Genomic DNA, 17,862 nt, shown 5'->3' on the forward strand with positions numbered 1-17,862 from the left:
CTAGGGCGAGGTCTAATGACCCAGTGTCGTAGTGCTACCCCAATTTACAGCACCTCTGGGTTCAGCCTACAGAGCTCAAGTGGATGTGACAGCCATACCTGCACTTTGGATGCATGCAGTGCTAGGTCAGGAAATTTGGAGAAGATTTAAAATACAAAAGCAGTAAAGCAAATAAGCACGATATTTTCCTTCAAGTTAAACTTTCCTCACTCTTCAGTTTTTGCTTCTGCTTCCTCATGGCATAATGGGATAATGTTTTGAGTTGCTTTGCAGTCTTAGGCCTTGTGGCACAATAGATTAAGTAACAGTGTGTCTCTTTGCAGTTCTCCACAAATACAAAGGTTCTGCATCACTCCAGCTGATTTTGTAGCCCAAAAGGGACTTGAGGGTGGTCGCAGGTATTGCTTTGGTTTTATGTAGCATGAACGGCATCCTGTGGGCCCATGGGTTTGCAGCATATATAGTACATGCATATGTGTATGTTTTCTTAGATCTGGGTTAGCAGCCTCATTTATGACCAAGATTTTGACGAGGAAAATGTCACAGTGTAGAAAAATAAACAGGGTAAAAATAAATGGCAGAAAGATAGTCTTCATCACACTGAATGTTGTCCTTTTTGGACGTCATGAAGACAGCTGTTGGCTGAGAGGGAGATCTGAAGGTCTTTGTTAGGAAACGTTATTGCTGAGATTTTCACTGTTTGGATTTCCTGTTTTCCTCACTTCTGAACCCTTTGGCTTTTTGTAATCTCAGCAGGGTCAGGTCTGGTCATCCGTGGGGAAACAGACTGGCTGAACAACAAGGCTATGTGCTGCAGGAACAGTGCTGGGGAGTCAGTAGGTGAACGGCTGGGCAGGTTATGGAGGCGGCCAGGATCCTCATCAGAGTCTGCTCTGACCTTCTGCATAGGGCTGGCCATAAGACTTCCCTGTCTGAGCTGCATCTGTCCAGATAAAAAACTTCTATCTTTCATTTAAAAACATTGAGTGATGGAAAACCACCCACCGTCCTTCAGGAGCACTTCCAGGGATTAATTGCCTTTGACTGTTCAAAATGAGCACCTTATTTTTGGTCAGAATCTACTTAGTTTCAGTTTCCTTGTCACTGTATCTGGTTATACTATCTGCAGGCAAAAGAGCCCTTGTGAATTTTTTTTTTTAATGTCTTTGATGTCCAGATATGATATACACCAGAAGATGCTCCAAGGTGTGTCATCTTCCTAGTAAAATGGGAAGGTCAGAATTGAACCATTTGATCTCTCAAAACCCATAGTTTTTAAGGAATGTGTCAAAATTCATTCCAGTTTATTCCATTACCTTCTGACTGCACCCAAACTCCGCCTTTAGTGTCGGAAATATAAAATGCATGTAGCAGTCCTAGTCTCTAGCCATGATTTCCCTGCAAGCATGTTTCTTTGTTCCTCCATTGGATGAACACTGTTATCTTTCCCTGCTGTAGCTAAAGCAGTGTTAAGCCCAGAAAAGATGAAATTAAACTGGTGTAAAGGTATGCAATTGAAAACATAGAGAGAAGCTGAAAAATCCCACCGTGTCCACACCTGGTGACAAGTCACATAACTATACCATGATAGTTGAAGAGCTACAATCCTGTTGTGGTAGCCCTGGTCTGACCCCCAGAAAGTGTTTTTCACTGGTCCCTTACAGGTAGGTGTTATTAATGTCCCTGTATTGTATTCTTTGTGTGGTACTAAACAATTACTTTAAGTGAAATAATTAAGCAGCATCCAACATGTCCGTGCATCAGGTGAGTACTTTCTATCAGTCTACTTCTGTTTGTGCAGTTGGAAGGAAGGGCTCCTATGGCATACTTAACTTGTACGTGCTGCGTGTATCTGATGCAAGCTAAACGTGGTCTTTCCTCAGCATCCCTGGAGTATGATCAGGACTTCTGCTCAGCATCTCTGCCAGCATCCTCCTTCTCCTTTCATTCCTTCAGTTTCTTCCTCCAAAGATGGATTTTCATCAGTGAACAGGTTGGATCTGTTCTGGAAGCTGGCCTTCACAAGGCTGATATGTTTCCCTCCCCTATTACACATCACCCATTTTCTCTTAGTTGTACTTGGAATTTTCTCCAGGTTACTGTGACACAACTTGTTCATGTTTTTGGGTTCTTTTGCAATAGGGAAGTCCCTCTAGCTACAACTATCATTAAATCCAGCTTTTCTGTGAGACAACTGGGAAGATTTTCACAGGGCGCTGTTGAGTTGGTGGAGTTGTCCCAGAGCCTCCACCAACTGCCTTCTTTTTCATCTTCAAATTCACAGGCAAGGGGATGCCATGCAGACATGTAGGACTGGATGCTCTTCTCACTTATGATGCTGCCTTCACAGAATCATAGAAAAGTTCAGAAAGGACCCTCATGAGAAATTAGCTGGGTTGTATCCGAGTGATTCGTGATTTTGTAGGAAGGCGATCGGGTTCTTGTGCTGCTGGATGCACAGCGTGCTGTTTCAGTCACATTGCGAAGGGGTCAGGGCTGTGCTACAGGTTGGATGTGAGACTGGGAGACCCAGGGACCTGCTGTGCTGCCCCTGAGCATCATCTCAGCGTGCGCCCAGGCAAGCAGTGAGCCCCATCCTTCCTCCTCCCATGCAGGTGACGAGGCAGCTCCAGTTCTCCCACTATCTGACCCTCCCGGCAGCACAACTGCAACAGGACGTGGTGATTTACAAGGACGGGGCCAGCAGGAAATTCCTACCTCCGCCCCCCGGAGTAAGGAGGAAGCCGAAGCAGAGCCATGACTGAGTCACTCCTGAGTCACTGCGGACGCGGTTCCTGGGGTGGTGCTGGGCTCCCCAGCCCTGCTGCACAGCTGGAGTCAGCGTGCGCTGCTGCACCGCTGCTGGCCGTCATGGCAGGGAGACGTGGGAGGCTGCGAGGAAGGAATGGCCAGATTGGGTTAATGCTCTTCTTTAATACGCGAATAAACAACTTATGGCAGGTGCCTGGCAGCTTAGGGTAATCAACAGGGTATTTATTTGGGATCAGAAAATACACTCGGTGAAACAAATCTCTCTTCTGTGTTTGGCTTACCGCAGGCTCGCTGAAATTGGACGGGGTCATTTGCTGTCTAGTCACAGATAATAAATCAAAGGGCTGAAGAAACTGCAGGAGAAAGGGCATGAACTGACCAAACATTTAGCTTATTGTAGTAAGCATCAGCCTGGCCAAAGTGAAACTTTCCCAGCAAATTTTCACTTATCTCAAATCCAGTTATTCCCCGTGGGCAGCTGAGCTCAGTAAATAGAGGTCACTTTACCTTGACTAAACAATGACTTTGCTATAGTTGGTGCCAACTATGTAACAGTTACAAAATGTGCTTTAAAGGCTTGCTGGTCGCAGGCTGCCAGGGTGAATGAACCAGTCAGTCTGGTCACTGTGGGCAGGATTTAGGATGCTTAGTGAGATGGAGCTGTGGTCGGATCAGCTGATCCTGTTCTTTGAGCTGGGATATAGCATGCAGGAGGACGGACGTGCATAAGGAGGAAGCAGAGAGAAGCTGGGGGAGTGGAGAAGGGATGACTTTCCTCTGATGTCAAAAATCCCATCATTCAGTGCTCGCAGGGAGAAAGACAAGAGGAGAAGAATGTGGAGAGAAAGAGGGAGAGAGGGAGAAGAAATGGAGGGAAGGGACGCGCTCATTTTTCCCCCTAATTCTGCAGGGTAACGTTTACCACCCTCATACATGGAGAAATGAGCCTGATCTCGAGTGCCAAGTTCTGAGCAGCCTTGCAGCCCCAGGGACTGCTTACATCCCCATCCCGATCTGGACTTGGTTAGTACTGTCTTGATAATGAATAATCAGGTAGATAAAAATGGTCAAGAAACTTACTGCAGTTTCCTCAGGGCTCTCTTTGTGTTATCATTTATTCCTGGCAGTTTTAATTTTCGGGTCAATGTCTGTGTTTGTCTGAGGTGTTAGATACGCATCTCTCCTAGGATTTCTGCAGTGTGGTGAGGAAGGACCAGAGCTGGCTGTGAGTGAGTGTGATCGAGCAGCAGATGCAGGAGGGCTGGAGTTGCCTGCAGCTCTGTCCAGGTTGCTAATTCTTCCTTCCGAGGGGTTGATTTCAAAGGGTGCCGGATTTGTCCTTCGTGCATTTTGCTGTGTGCCGTCGCTTGTAATTAGCTTTTCAACTGAAAAGGCTTTCTCAACTAGGGGAAAAAAAAAAAAAAGACCAAAAAATAACCCCACACATTTTTTGGCAGTGGGTTGTTTTTCTAAGCGATTAATTAAGCGCTGGTTTTAAAAGAATTTGCATCTTTCTTCCAGTCTGTGTCAGGCATGGATTTTGTATTAATCACTTCGCTACTCTCTGACTGAATGAGGACTGAAAAAGATGCAGAGAGTAAAAATTTCCTCAGGAAATGAATCAGACAAGGAACCTATGCCTCATCTCGCCTCCTACAAATGAAGAAAGAGAGGATTTTTGTCAATGGTGGGTCAGTTTACAAATGTGTCCTTTGCAACGTGAGTCATAAGCAGTGATACATTTCACAGCAATGCAACCACAGATGCAGCTTAAATTCAGGACCGAATGCCAGCTAAGAAAATGGGAATGAACCCTCATGCCCATCATAGTAATGGGAACAAAAATGCAACCTGTCAGACCTGCTTGTACATCAGCCAGCTTTCACTGCTGCTTAAACCAGTGTCAAAATTCTCGCTTGCTGTAATGGGAGCAGGATAGAAACCTCGGGACGTGATGATGTGATTGCATTTTGCTGATAAGCGTGGAAGTGGTTTGGGTTCTTACAGGATGGAGCTGGGAGAGGACCTGCCCCACCATGTGTGGTTTGGGGAGGGCGGGCTTCAGGTAGAGGTGAATGGTCCCTGGTGGATGTGCTTGCAGTGAGGGCATGGGATGGACGTGCTGCTTCTGGGACTGTTTGAAGCACATTATTGAGATCTCCAAAATTATCTCCAGTTTTTGTCTATCTCCACTTGTGGTTTTTTTGTTTTTATTCCCCCTGAAGCACCATCCAGGTGCCATTCCAGACCAGGCTGGAAGGGACTTTGAACAACCCAAACCATTCTATGATCCTTTGTTAGAGTTATCGTTGTTAAGAGCTGTGTGTAAAACTGCTGTCAGAATTTGTTGTTGTTGTTGTTGTGGGTGAGATAATTAAGTTTAGCAGAAAATCTGAGCTGAAATCTAAAAAATGTACTTTTTCACTGGTGCCACTTTTCCTTTATTTCCTGAGGCTGACCCTTACAAGTGTGGTGGTACTCATGTTTTTCTTTGCTGAGTTTTCTGTTGTCATCTTTAGCTTGCCAGCCTTTGGAAATGTTAGGTGAGGGGTCAGATATTGAGTCAATCCACCAAAGTCAATGGTGTGATCACTGTTACTGGCCAAGAGCTCCCTGTTGGTGTCCTAAAGGGTGATACGATGAGCAGCCGAGATGCTGAGGGACTTTTCATTAAGGACCACGGTTATCCTTGGGGAGATCTTTATGTTAAGCAGGTTAGTAGAGGAAGGTTTATTTCTTTGTATACATGCGACCTTTCTGTCCGTAGGCACACGGGGCTGTCAAGTTTGCAAATATCAGCATGTTCCATAACATTGGGCCAGCCCAAACGGTTGGACATGGGGTGGAGAATGGCAGACCTTGATTCAAATTCAATTTCTAAGTGGCTGGCCACTTAGAACCATCAGATCAGTCCTCTTCTCTGCAGGGTTAAACATTTCCTCTTACAAAAAGAGCCAGAGGCTCTTGATTATCCATGCAAAGCAGGCCAGCGCTTTGATTTGTAAGGTTTTGTCTGACACACTTTTAAATGGATGAAGCTCAATTTAGATTCCAAATGAAAACCTAAATTTGATGGTTGAGACATAGACCCACTTTTCTCTCTTATCCCGAGGCACCGTTCTCCACCCTTCCCCTTTCCTCTTCAAAAAGTGATACTGCCTAGTGCTTTGAACCAAGAAAGCGTGTTTCAAGATCAGCGTGGAACAATTAAACCAATGATCTGTGCGCTTCAAGGGGAAAACTGAGCTGCAGTAGCTCTGCTTTGACAGGTCTTTGGAGGATTTCAAGGAAGTTACACCCACTTCATTCATGATAATCGGCTGTTTAACGCAGAGCAGCTCAGTGTTATGAATGAGAGGGAGCATGTTTTGGCTTGCAGAACAACTCACAAATCTAATGCTTCACTCGTCAAATAACCAGCCACATAAAAAAAAAAAAATCTGACTTCATTCTTGAAATGAAATTAATGAATGCAAGATTCAGTGAAAAAAAACCCAACAACCAAACACCTAAAGCTGCATCCTCTCTTTCTTTCTGCATCCTTCTCCTTACAGTGGGTTTGTGAGTTGCTGTGGCTGGAGAATTGGGGGTAAAGCAGCACAGCCTCTGAGCTGATTGTGCAGCTAAGGGTGAGTTTTGGGAGGGAATCGTGCACTAAATCACAACACATCTAACTGCTGGATTTGAGATCGTGCTGGTATCAAAAGGAGGTTGTGGGTGCCCCATCCTTGGAGGCATTCAAGGCCAGGCTGGATGTGGCTCTGGGCAGCCTGGGCTGCTGGTTGGTGACCCTGCACATAGCAGGGGGTTGAAACTGGATGAGCATTGTGGTCCTTTCCAACCCAGGGCATTCTAGGATCAAAAGGGAAGCAGAAGGAAAAAGTTGATTAAGAGTAGTATGTGGAACTACCAAAGTACCAGATTTTCGTGTGGATGGGCTGTAGGGGCTCTGAGAAGCACTGGGTTCTGTGCTTATGCCTAAGCAGCCCTGCTGATCAGAAGTATTCATTCAGAATAGTATATTATCTTTTGCTTACTGAAGCTGGCTTGCAGAATACCACTCTTTCCTCAGGTAGGGGAGCTGCTCTGCATCAGATGCCTTCGTGCTCACTGGCAACACTGGGCCTGTGGGCTCCAGAAAATTGTGGATGCTGGTGGGACTCTCGAGGGGATTCACTGTAGCTTAAGATCTCTCAAATGAAAAGGCAGGAGAAAGGATGCTTTAAGGCTGTCTCTCTACCCATCCCATATTCACAGTTCATTTGCTAATAAAATGGTATTCGGGAGGAGCAAAAAGCACATCCATCCTGCTGGCTCTGTTTTAGCAGGCAGAGATTTGCTGGTGCCTGAGCAGGAAGGAGTACAGTTACTTTGATCAAATAAACACCAACAGGTGGTTGCAAAACCTTTGACTTGAATCTGAATTGAATGTTTATTATTTGTAGTTCTGAATGAAATGTGTATCATCATTTCCCTTGCTGGTTCTCATCTGGATTTGGGATAAGAGGGCCAGATGGAATAGTTATCTTTTTAGCAGTATTTTACAAAGCACTAATTGTTCTCACCATTTTTCTTCTGAGGGGATGATATCATCAGGTTTATCTGAGAAACACATGGTGAGATTACATAGGTTGAGTAAGTGATGTTACCGAGAACGAGTCAGTGGTAGAGCAATCGTGGGAGAACTGTGCATCCCATAATACTCAAACGGGTGCATACACTGAACATTGTGCTTGTGTTTCTGGAATGGGCCTCTCTGAAAAAGTGAGTTTTGCTGCAGAGGAAGCTAAACAAAATCAATTGGAGAAAAGTCGATTCCATATGAAGTTCTTTCATCTTCAACAGCTGAGAGCCTCTGATGGTAGGTGAGAAAAAATATTTTCTCATCCTTTTTGCACCAAAATAATTCCCAGAACAATATTCAGCTAAAGCCAGGATCTTGTTAGAGCCCTTTCCACTTAGCAGGAGATAAAAAGGGCAGGTTGGCCATAATCCCCTGTGCTGTGCCCTCCAGGGGAAGAAGAGTGAAGGCAGAGCAAGGCAAGAGTGGCTGTCTGGAAGGGAAGGTGTGCGTGGATCACTTCTTTGATTGCTAAATGCAGCAAACTGATGTTCTCCTTTTGTCTTCTGTTCTGTAGGACTGCATTTGGGGAAATCAAGACCTGAGCAGATCCTTTTTTATTTCCATTCATTCTCAGGGTGAGTAAATTTGCTTGTCTTTACTGTTGCTGTCGTATCCTGTGCAACTAAGACGTGTGACTTAAGGTTCAGAGGAAAATCTCTTTTTTTTTTTAATCTTTGCACTGATGAAACGGTGCTTAATTTAGCAGCAGTGAGGCAGAACATTTGGATTTTGTCATCCATTTCCAAAACTATTGTTGGCTTCCTATTTCTTTGTTCCCCCCTACTGCTCATTTTAGATTTACATTTTATTATAGGTGCCAAAAGATAAGTTAATGCCAACTTGATGATTAATTAACTAATACTTGCCTCTGCCCTAAGATGGAAAACCTTTATCTAAGTAACTTATTAATTATTATTTTATATATTTCTGCATGGGTACATCTAAATGGATTTGAGTTTTGCCCTCCTGAGAAATTTGTGCAATAATTTATTGCAATCAGAGGACAGAAAGCCAAAGGAACCCTGAAGTTGGTATGTCTTAATGCTTGGACCAGGGCACTTCTTTATCTGTATTTTGCAAGCCCCACGCAATATCGTGGTCTTGTTGTCAAATCATTGGTAATGCACATTCCTGAGGCTTTCTGACGTGTTCAGAAATGCAAAAATCAATGAAATAGCTTGAGTTTCAAGAGGCTACGAGAAATGCTGAGGCCTTCAGAAGGTGTCTCAGCATCGCTGAGAAGAAAGTTGTGCAAAAATCACACCTGGGAAACGATCAACCTACCCAACCTGGGCCACAGGGGAAATTTACGCAGTGCTGCAGAAATTATTCCAAGTGCCATAAATATGTAGCATTAATACAGGGCCTTGGATATCGATATATAATAGAATAAATGAAGGAAAATAAAGCAAATGGCATTGAGCATTGGTAAGAGTGATACTGGTGGTGAGATTGGTGATTTCACTCTTGAAGTTATGATTGGACAGTAGGAATTAGGTGGTTGCACACGTTATGGCACTTCTGTCTTGCCAATGGGCAAAAAATAGCTCTGTGTTAAGCATACCATGAAGAAATGGCAGGACACCATACAGCAACAGAAGATTAAGACTTAGATGGACATAAAGATGATTTGACCCATTTTTTTAGGTCATGGTTGGACTCGATGATCTTTAAGGTCTTTTCCAACCTGAGTGATTCTGTGATTTGTAAAGGGCTTTGCCTGTGGAGATTTGAAATTCCCCCTTTTGCACTGAGATTCACCCCTCTCTGCTTCTCTACTTACATATTCTAAAAGATGTAACGCATCTAATTGATGTCTTGAAGTTATCAGAGGTGAAATATGGAATGCATATCTGCCTACCATGTAGCATAGTAGATAACACATACGGCTGTAGATAGGATGATCATATAGCTTGTGAACTGATGGATAACTGTGTGCATGCTTATATGATAAGTATATTGTTCTGCTGCTGTTGAATTCTGGGTCCAAATGCTTTTTGCTTTTATTAAGCCCTGTGGATGAATATTTTGACACCTGTTAATCTGCTGAATTTGTTTCGCTTAAATTAGAAGTATACTGATTTTTCAGAAGTCTCATAGCCTACCCTTGACTTCAGTGGGATCGCTCTGTTGGTGGATTGTGTGAATAATGGGTTATTTTTAGGGTGAAGGGAAGGAAGGGAGATAAGTGGCAGAATCAGAAGGTGAAGGAAGAAGAGGCTGCGTGGTTCCTAAGTGGAACTGCCTGGGAATTAGGTTTGGCTTGGTCAGGCTGGGTGTCCCATGGAAGGGTTGCTTTTTTCAGAAGGGTGGTTGGCCACAGAGAGGGATGGTGACAGTAGCCTTCAGGTTGGATATGAGGAACAATTTATTCTCAGAAATGCAGTGGTAATGCATTGGCTGCCCAGGGAGGTGATGGGGTCACAATCCGTGGAGATGTTCAAGGAACGTGGAGGTGTGGCACTGAGGGATGTGGTCTGTGGGCATGGTGGGGATGGGTTGGAGCTGGACTTGGGGATCTTAGTGGTGTTGTCCAGCCTCTCTGTTTCTGTGATTTGAATCCTGTTGAGTTCTGTGCTTGGTCTCCACACTTTCTTAGGGGCTTAGCTCTTTTGTAGAGAGCTCTTTCTCTAGGCCTATGCTCTTTCCTAAAAATGCCTACTTTTTCCCTAGAGTTTACCGTCATTCTCAGTATGTTTTTCCTCAAGTCAAGAGATCTGTGCTTTCCTGGAGAATTTTCTCTAGGCATTGTTTTTTGCAGGGCATCAGCTCAGCAGGCTGTAGTACTACTGAGGCTCATTATTATTATTAGCACATTTACAGCGTCAGAGAGAGGAGAGTTCTGCAGTGGCTGTCGAGACACACAATTATTAGCACATTTGCAGTGTCTGTGCAAGGAGGGCTGTGGCTACGATAGACTCACAGCTACAAGCACATCTCCAGTATGAGAGTTAAAGCTCAGGATTATTATTATATTGCCCATCAGTCTGTGTTCTGGTACTGCTCACTTACGCATGCTGGGAACAGCTTATCCATAGTGCTTAGGGAATGGCATGTCACAATCCTCTTGTAGCCCATCAGCAGCCCTGCTGGAGGACCTCAAGAGACTCTAAAAGGAATGAAATTGTATCAGTCTCTCTTTTGCTTTGCAACAACCAAGGATACTCACCATGATTACATTGCTGGAGCTTTGTAGGAGGTTAAGAGCTTAACAAAGGGTCTTTGTCACACGAGATGAGCTGTCAGGAGAGATTCCCCAGAGATGCTGCTCCTCTGAGATGTTCACACACCTATGTTCTGGGTGTCACAAGCTGAGCACAGCACTGCACTATCCAGTGGACCAAAAACCAGTGTTTAAATGCTTTCAGCAAGCAGTATGTAGTTTTGGAATATCTGAGTCCTTGTCTGTGCTTGTGGCAGAGGAAATAGGATGGGAGTGCCACACATGCATTTCACGTTGCTTGGCCCTGCTCCAGCTTTCTAGTGAAAGAGGCTCTCCTGGCTGAGGTTAGGAGCTGTGCTACGCAATGGGTAATGCATGAAACCCTGCTTCTCCTGTTTGTCAGTGAGTTTTCCAGTACCCTTAAGCTGAGATAGGCATTGAGAGCATGAGAGCATTTAATACAGAAGAGATCAGGTATGGGCGTGGGACAACAGATGCCTTCACTGATAGAGATTCTCTCATTCAGCTGTCTTTTAAATGAGGCACAGATGTCCTGAGTTCCAGTCTATGCCTGAACCACAAGACTAAAGGGAGGAGTGAGTATATGTTTATTTGAGCCCCTCGTTGTATTGCTGGCAGCGTATTGCTAGTTTCCATTCCTATTTTTTGTACTCTTAGCAATCCATTTGCTATTGCCCTTTTCTTCCACGCTCAGCCAGTAATCAACACACTCCAAAACACAATGGGTTCCTGCCTGCGGTGAATCCCCTACTTGATGCAAACGTTTTCTGGCCTCATTTCTTTGGGATATGTTTCAATGGGAAGAAGAGGGGAAAGTATTCCTTGTTCCTAGAAAAAATGGCACTGGCAGCCTGGGTTATTTTGTCGGACGTGTGGCTTTAAGTGACGCCTTTGCCATCTGTTCTGTCTGCTAATTATGAATGCAAAGCAAACGTAGCCCACAATTGCTTCATTTAGAATAAGGGAGATGGCAGTGACCAAAATAGTTTTATTTTGGTTTCAGATGCTCTTTGTATTTCTCCTGTCTTTTCCTAATCTAAAGCAGGTCTGAAGCACTTCTCTCTCTGGTCTGCAATGATAAACATTGCTGTGACAAGCCATCTTCTACATGTACATCTTCAGGGCTTTTTAAGGAGCGATTACACAAAAGCAAGGAAAAGGATGATATGGCATTACTTGAACTGTGAGGGCTGGTTTTGGACTACACATTTCAACTCCACTTGCTCTGGTTTTAGATATGTAAGTGACTCAGAGAGGCATCACTTTATCTCCGGAAGGTTCGACAGCAACACGTGCAGCACTTTGTCTGCTCCATCCCTGTTCCCTCTAACCCAAAGCAAGTTCTGTACGCCCTCTGGAATCCATGGTGCTCACAAATGATGTGTTCTCCTCTTGGTTGTGTCCAGCAGCCGACAAGGTGAATTTTCTTTGTTTTTGCTTGTGGACCAGAGGCTTTTTCCTTTAGCGACCCATCACTGGAGATGGGTCATCCCCTCCTTCAGTGCCTCAGCAGGGCCCAGGCTATAAGAAGCACAGACAGCTGTGCCCGCTCCATTTACTAATTATGGGCTACTTGCTTTCAGTATTGCTAGAGTTGGTGCTGATTTCAAGCCAGAACTGGGCGGTGTGCAAGTGGTGGATGTATCACCAGCAGCACAGCCATGGATTGGGGTGACCTAGATTTACAAAATGGAGATGAGATAAAATGTGTGCTGTGCTCTGTTCTAAGGGGATGTGTGGCCAAAAAGCCAAAGCGCTGAAACAGTTTCTCTTTGAGTCGTTTGAAAGTGAAAGGTGCAACTTATATTTCCTGACTAAGTGGCAATAATGATGTGAGCTAGACTGTGATCTCCTTGGTTTCACCTGTCCTCTCTCTTGGCTCAGGCCACAGAGGATGTGGACAAGTGGCCACGGGGGTTCCTTTCCTTCTTTCCTAAATAGGACTGGCAACTTGCAGATGCACATCTGCTTTGCTCCAACTCTCCTTGTTTTGCTATCAAGCATATAGACACACGTTTTTTACCCCCCCTTCCTTCCTTCTTTCCTTCCTTCCTTCCTTCCCTCCCCAGCCATCACTCTTGCTATGATGATCAACACGTTTCACTTCATTTTCTGCCTGCTTCTGTGTTGGAATGAAATAGAGTTGCAGCACTTCCTACTAAAAAGCAATGTTTTGGACAGCAGAAGCCCTCCTTTCTTTCCCTCTGCAATCCTTTCCAAGAACTTGCAGGTTTGCAGTTAAATAATCCTTTTTAAGTTATCTTGAGCTTTCATAAAGTATATGGGTAGGAGTTCTGATGGCTTCCTTGTTGCCCCTTTGTGGTGGCAGAGGGAAGGAGTGCAGGGGGGACCCTATGAACATTAAGATACTGCATCTGGAAAAATCTCTTGGACCATTTTCAGCTCCCAACCAACTGTCCTGGCACAGCCGAGGCAGAAATAGGCTCACTGTGAGAGTTAAAGAATTTTTTTTTTGGTGTCCTAGGCCCAAAGGATGATCTTGTGGTTTAAGTATTTTGGACTGGAACCAATAGACGTGAGATAAATTCCAGACACTGTTGTGCACTTCCTCTGTGACAACTTCTGAAAACCATTCCTTCTTGCTGTGCCTCCACTCCCTGCTTGTAAAACACTGCTCTCTGCTCTCACGAGTTTAATAGTGAATTTGCAGTTTGAAAGCTCCTGATCCGTGACTCAGCTTATTTTCTAAACATCCTAACTTTCAAGTTAAAATAGTGTTCTAACCCATGCAATTATAGGGGGCAAACAATTTAAAATTTGAAAATAAAGGCGCAGAAGTTTAGACAAGCTTCTAGAGCACAGTGATTAATGCTAGTTAGTCAGCATGATGACAGTAAGAGCGGCCTGGTTCAGGATGGTTGAGTTAACAATACTGGGAAATGAAGGTAGGGTTCAGTTGGATCCTCTGGATTCAGGTGGAGGTGCAGGAAATGAATGTCTGTGAATAACTCTGAAAGCATGGCCAAGAAGAGACAATTCTGCATGCCTACATGGCTGTGCTTTGGTATGTGTTAAATGCAGGAGATCAGATTACTGAGATCTAATTCTTTGGAAAATGACTTTGTGAAGAACGGCGCTGTGTGGGACGAAGGTTTGACTCCCTGGTACCTGGTATGGACACCTCCCATCTTTGTGCCAGAAGGGAAGGAAGACTGGAGTCTTCCATAGCTTTGTGTGTCTAGAATAATGTGTGCAATTAGTTGTCCAGTTTTGGGCTGTAATGTTTCTTGTTCAAAATGTTGAGGTCTTACAAACATCAGCGTTTAATGAAACATCTGTCTCACGTGGTTTATATCCGACTTCCAAATCCAATGAGCTGCCAGTCAAGCTATTTCTTTGCACTCTCTCCTGGAGGACTGCATCGCTTGGAGCTCAGCGAATCTGTGGCCAAAGGAGCGAACCTCCCATGGAATAATGCATAAGGAATGTGTAGGTGTGTGCAAACGTTCTCCCTGGGGGCACGTGGCAGGCAGTGGCAGCTCCAGGTAGGGCTGGGCAGCCTGGATGAGCTGCACGTGCCCGCTGTGAACTCAGCAATCTGCATGGATCCTGCTGTTAGCTGGGGTCTGCTGAGTGCTGATGGCTTTCCAAAGGGTTGGCCGTAGATTGATGCTCATCCACGTTCTTTCAAGAAGTTTTCTGTTGCGTCTGGATAATGAAAACAAAATTGCACATTCTTGGGTACGTCATACAGCCTGGGACACTGGAGTTGGACCATCACAGCAGCTGCTTTTTGAATAAGCAGCTGTGAACTGGGTTTGCATAGTAGAAGTTGGATAGTAGAAAAGGTCCCTTGCATCTGACACTGTTTTGTTGTTCCCCTACGAGCTGTGTGAGGTTTTACACCTGATTGCTTCTGTCTCTCAGATTAGACCCACAAGTTGGGACTCTGGGTCTCTTGTTGCTTCCCCTATGCTGTGGTAAAATCCCACTGCCAGGGGCTTATGGTCTCTGGGAAAGCAGTGCTGTGGAGGGTGTGTTTTGCCTGCCACAGCATGAGATTGGAGAAGGTCTTTCTCATCTGTCTGTCACTTGGAGACATTGGTGATGGAGGCAATACAAAGTGGTCCAAAATTATTTCTCTGTTAGATCTGCTGTACTTGTGACTCATGTAACTCTAAGACAAATTATCCTCTGTCTGACTGTCTGTCCGTGGAACAATTTGATATATATCCATCTTTTACTCTTCAGGAGGAACAGAACTTACTGTGAACGCAGTGTTTTCAGTGAGAGATGAACCATATCAGCACAGATTTTTCCAGATGGTTGTGACTTGACTACAGGCTAGGAGCAAGTGGGGTGTTTTCCTTCCCTATTGAGGATTTTGCCTGTTCTCTGGATGCTTCCAAACAGTTTCTATCTCTGGGTGGCTTTAAAGAGTGATCTTTAAAAAGACTGCACTGTGGAAATGCACCAGTTTGTACCAAATAGTAGGTATTATCCCAAAATATTTGCTCCAGGAGAGGTAACCTCTCAGACCCCCTGCAAGGATTTTATCCCCTCATCTTCAAATTACTGAGTTCAAACACACAGCTAATGACACACGTAATGATGATAAAATGGAAGTGCTGCTGTAAAGAGGAATGTTTAAAAATAATGATATACCTCTAACTAGGTCTTACAAAAGGAAGTCTTAAATAGCTGGAGAGAAACAGATGCTTTGGGGGACTTGTGGATAAAAATAGTGGCTTTCAAATTGCAACCAAAACAAAAATGTGGCCTCACTTAGTCAACCTCAGCACTAGAAATTCCTCTAAAAACCAAAGGGCCCAGAGCTGGGAAAGGATGTGAAATACCTGCTGCTGCATCTGCAGTGGTTTCAGCATGTTTTTGTGTCTTCCACCTTGCCTTACTTCTTTGCAACGTTCTGCCTGTAACAGCACCTGGCTGATACCCTGCCCTATGGGACTGAAGATTTATTTAATTGTTGTACAGAACCTCTGGGTTCTGTTTTCCTTGGAAAAATGCTGAAGCTGTGTCTGGGCCATGCACGCGTGGTTGTCTTCTCTGTGGTCTGCACAGATTTGGACAGAGCTGGTGTGGGTGTAGCTCTGCTTAGTGCTGAGCCTTTCCCCTTCAGGCAGGGCTCTCTTATCTCAGTTATCTCTCTCTGAGATGAGGGACCAGCTCAGCCTCAGCAGGGCTGGATGTGTAGTGAAGATCCAACAACTTCTTAAAGTCCATTTCAGCCATTTGTAAATGTGTGGACCTGACCTTGGTGTCCTGCAGGCAGCTCCAGCTCTGCATCCAGACCTTGGAGCATCTGTACACAGGGGCTGAGAAGGATTCAGTTGTGTGGTTTGGTCTAAGTGGAAAAAACACGGTTAGATCAGAGAGAATATTTTTTTGACTATTCCTACTTTTCCCTTACTTGTTAGGGCAATAAAAAAAAGGCAGATCTTTCTTTTAAGTGGATAGCTTTACTCATTCATGTGGTGTTTTTGTTTCAGGTGGTTCTTCTCAAACCAAAGAAGCAGTCAGGTGAGCCCAGTATTTCGCTTTCCTGCAGATCTATGCGTGCAGAATGAGAATTGATGTGTGGGAGCAATGCTGGACACCTCTGAATCCCAGGGGACTGAGGTCTTGGTGGTTCCATCACCTCCTGACCGCAAACCCACCAAAGGCATTTTTAAAACACGCCTTTTGCTCTTTGTCTTCTGTGCAGTGCCACAGACTGGTTTGCTTTGGAGCCGGCATTTAGAGATTAGAACTTTATAATTTTCTCCTTTATTGGTAATGCCCTCACACTGTCATTTGGAGCTGAAAGGAAAGCATGCTGCTCGAGCTGGCCCCACCGGGCGCCGTGATAATGCTCTTACGAGTGAGACTGTCATTAGATTAAGTGGAAGATGCCAGTAGAGTTGTTCTCGATGGCCGGCCTCTCTTTTCTCCACACGGTGCTCGGAGTCCAACTATACTTTTTCTTTCGCATTTCCATATTGTCCCTCCTTTATGCCTTGTCAAGAGCATTAGTCACAGCCATCCATCTGCATCATATATCGCAGCCGAGACAAAGCCAGCGGGACGTGCGGCTGCTCAGCACCCTCAGCCCCGCCACAGCACAGGGCTCAGGTCCCTCGTGTGAGCAGCAAGCACTGGGGCAGGGAGTGAGCATCTCACCCCATGTGCTGCATGGCAGTCCTTCTCCTGGAGCTGGGCTAATGGACTCACCCTCGTGTTTTTGCAGGTATAAAGGGAAGCGATGCTCGTTAGGTTCCCGTTCTGGAGCGTGCAAAGCCTTCAGCTGGATCTGAAAGCAGGGCAGTGTGCTGGGGTTTGCTCCAGGGCAGCGCCCGCAGCATTGGCTTTTCTGGTGTGTTGCACTGCTGAATTTGCAGACTGGAGATTTGGGTTCCCCACGGGAAGCGCTCATCTCGTGAAATGCGGTGCACAAAGCAGTGAAAGGCGGGTGCTGGCTGACTGTCAGTGGGAGAGGGTTGGAGATGGAGAAGTGGAAGGAGGGTTTTAAGGAGAGTGATGGATTTCCTGCACCCAAATAACAAAGAAGAGGGAAGAAAACCAACACAAATGTAATTTTGTCCTGGCCGAATGATGCCTTGTCAGTCACTGAGGAATGAATTGTGCTGTGCAGCAGCAGTCACCTTCCATAAGTGCTTCAGGCTTGATTTAATATCCCTCTTCCTAAAAGCAGAAGGTGAAAAAATGGTTTAGGGGCACACCCAAGGGGAAGGGGAGGGGAGGGAGATGAGGGGTGAGAAAAAAAAGAAGTAAATAAAAGTTGTTTAATATGTATGACTAACCCCACTGTGGTGGGAGAATGAGGTGGGGGGGTTGGCATGGCTGGGGGGTGTCAGACATGTGCCATGGATGGAGCTGGGAGGGGAGAGGTGGGAAAGAGAGGGCAGGGAGGGAGCGTGGCTGTCTGCATGCATCCGCACAGCGCTTCCTCTTTAAAATTCCCTTACTAAGCTCAGCTCCTATATTTTATATTCAGAACGAAGGTTCCCGCCCCCAGCCCTCCCCACCCACCACCACCCTCTCTCCCTTTAACTTGTTAAGTTTGAAAGATGATATATACACACAGTTTGCTTTGCCAGTCAGCCCGTTTAAGGCCAAGATTAATGCAGTGCATTGGTGCAATCGTGCCGCAGTGGTGCGTGATCGGAATACGAGATGGAATACGGGGGGAAAGGCCAGAACTGTGCCTGTATTCCGAGTTTACACAAGTCTCCTTAGCAACTTCTCTGATTTTTATATATATATATGCATATGTATATATATATATATATTTCTTTTTTTG

General features: G+C 45.1%; 1 long non-coding RNA gene across 1 annotated transcript; it reads right to left on the bottom strand.

Annotated features, from left to right (window-relative positions):
- Positions 1-1,285: 1,285 nt before the first annotated feature.
- On the bottom strand, positions 1,286-4,310 carry LOC116217454. The gene is made up of 2 exons (XR_004162025.1): positions 3,853-4,310; positions 1,286-2,892 (listed from the first exon to the last, which is right to left on the bottom strand). It is a non-coding gene; the product is annotated as an uncharacterized LOC116217454 (long non-coding RNA).
- Positions 4,311-17,862: the final 13,552 nt, after the last annotated feature.

Source organism: Meleagris gallopavo, chromosome 26, assembly GCF_000146605.3.
Source record: "Meleagris gallopavo isolate NT-WF06-2002-E0010 breed Aviagen turkey brand Nicholas breeding stock chromosome 26, Turkey_5.1, whole genome shotgun sequence".
Classification (NCBI taxonomy): Eukaryota; Metazoa; Chordata; class Aves; order Galliformes; family Phasianidae; genus Meleagris; species Meleagris gallopavo.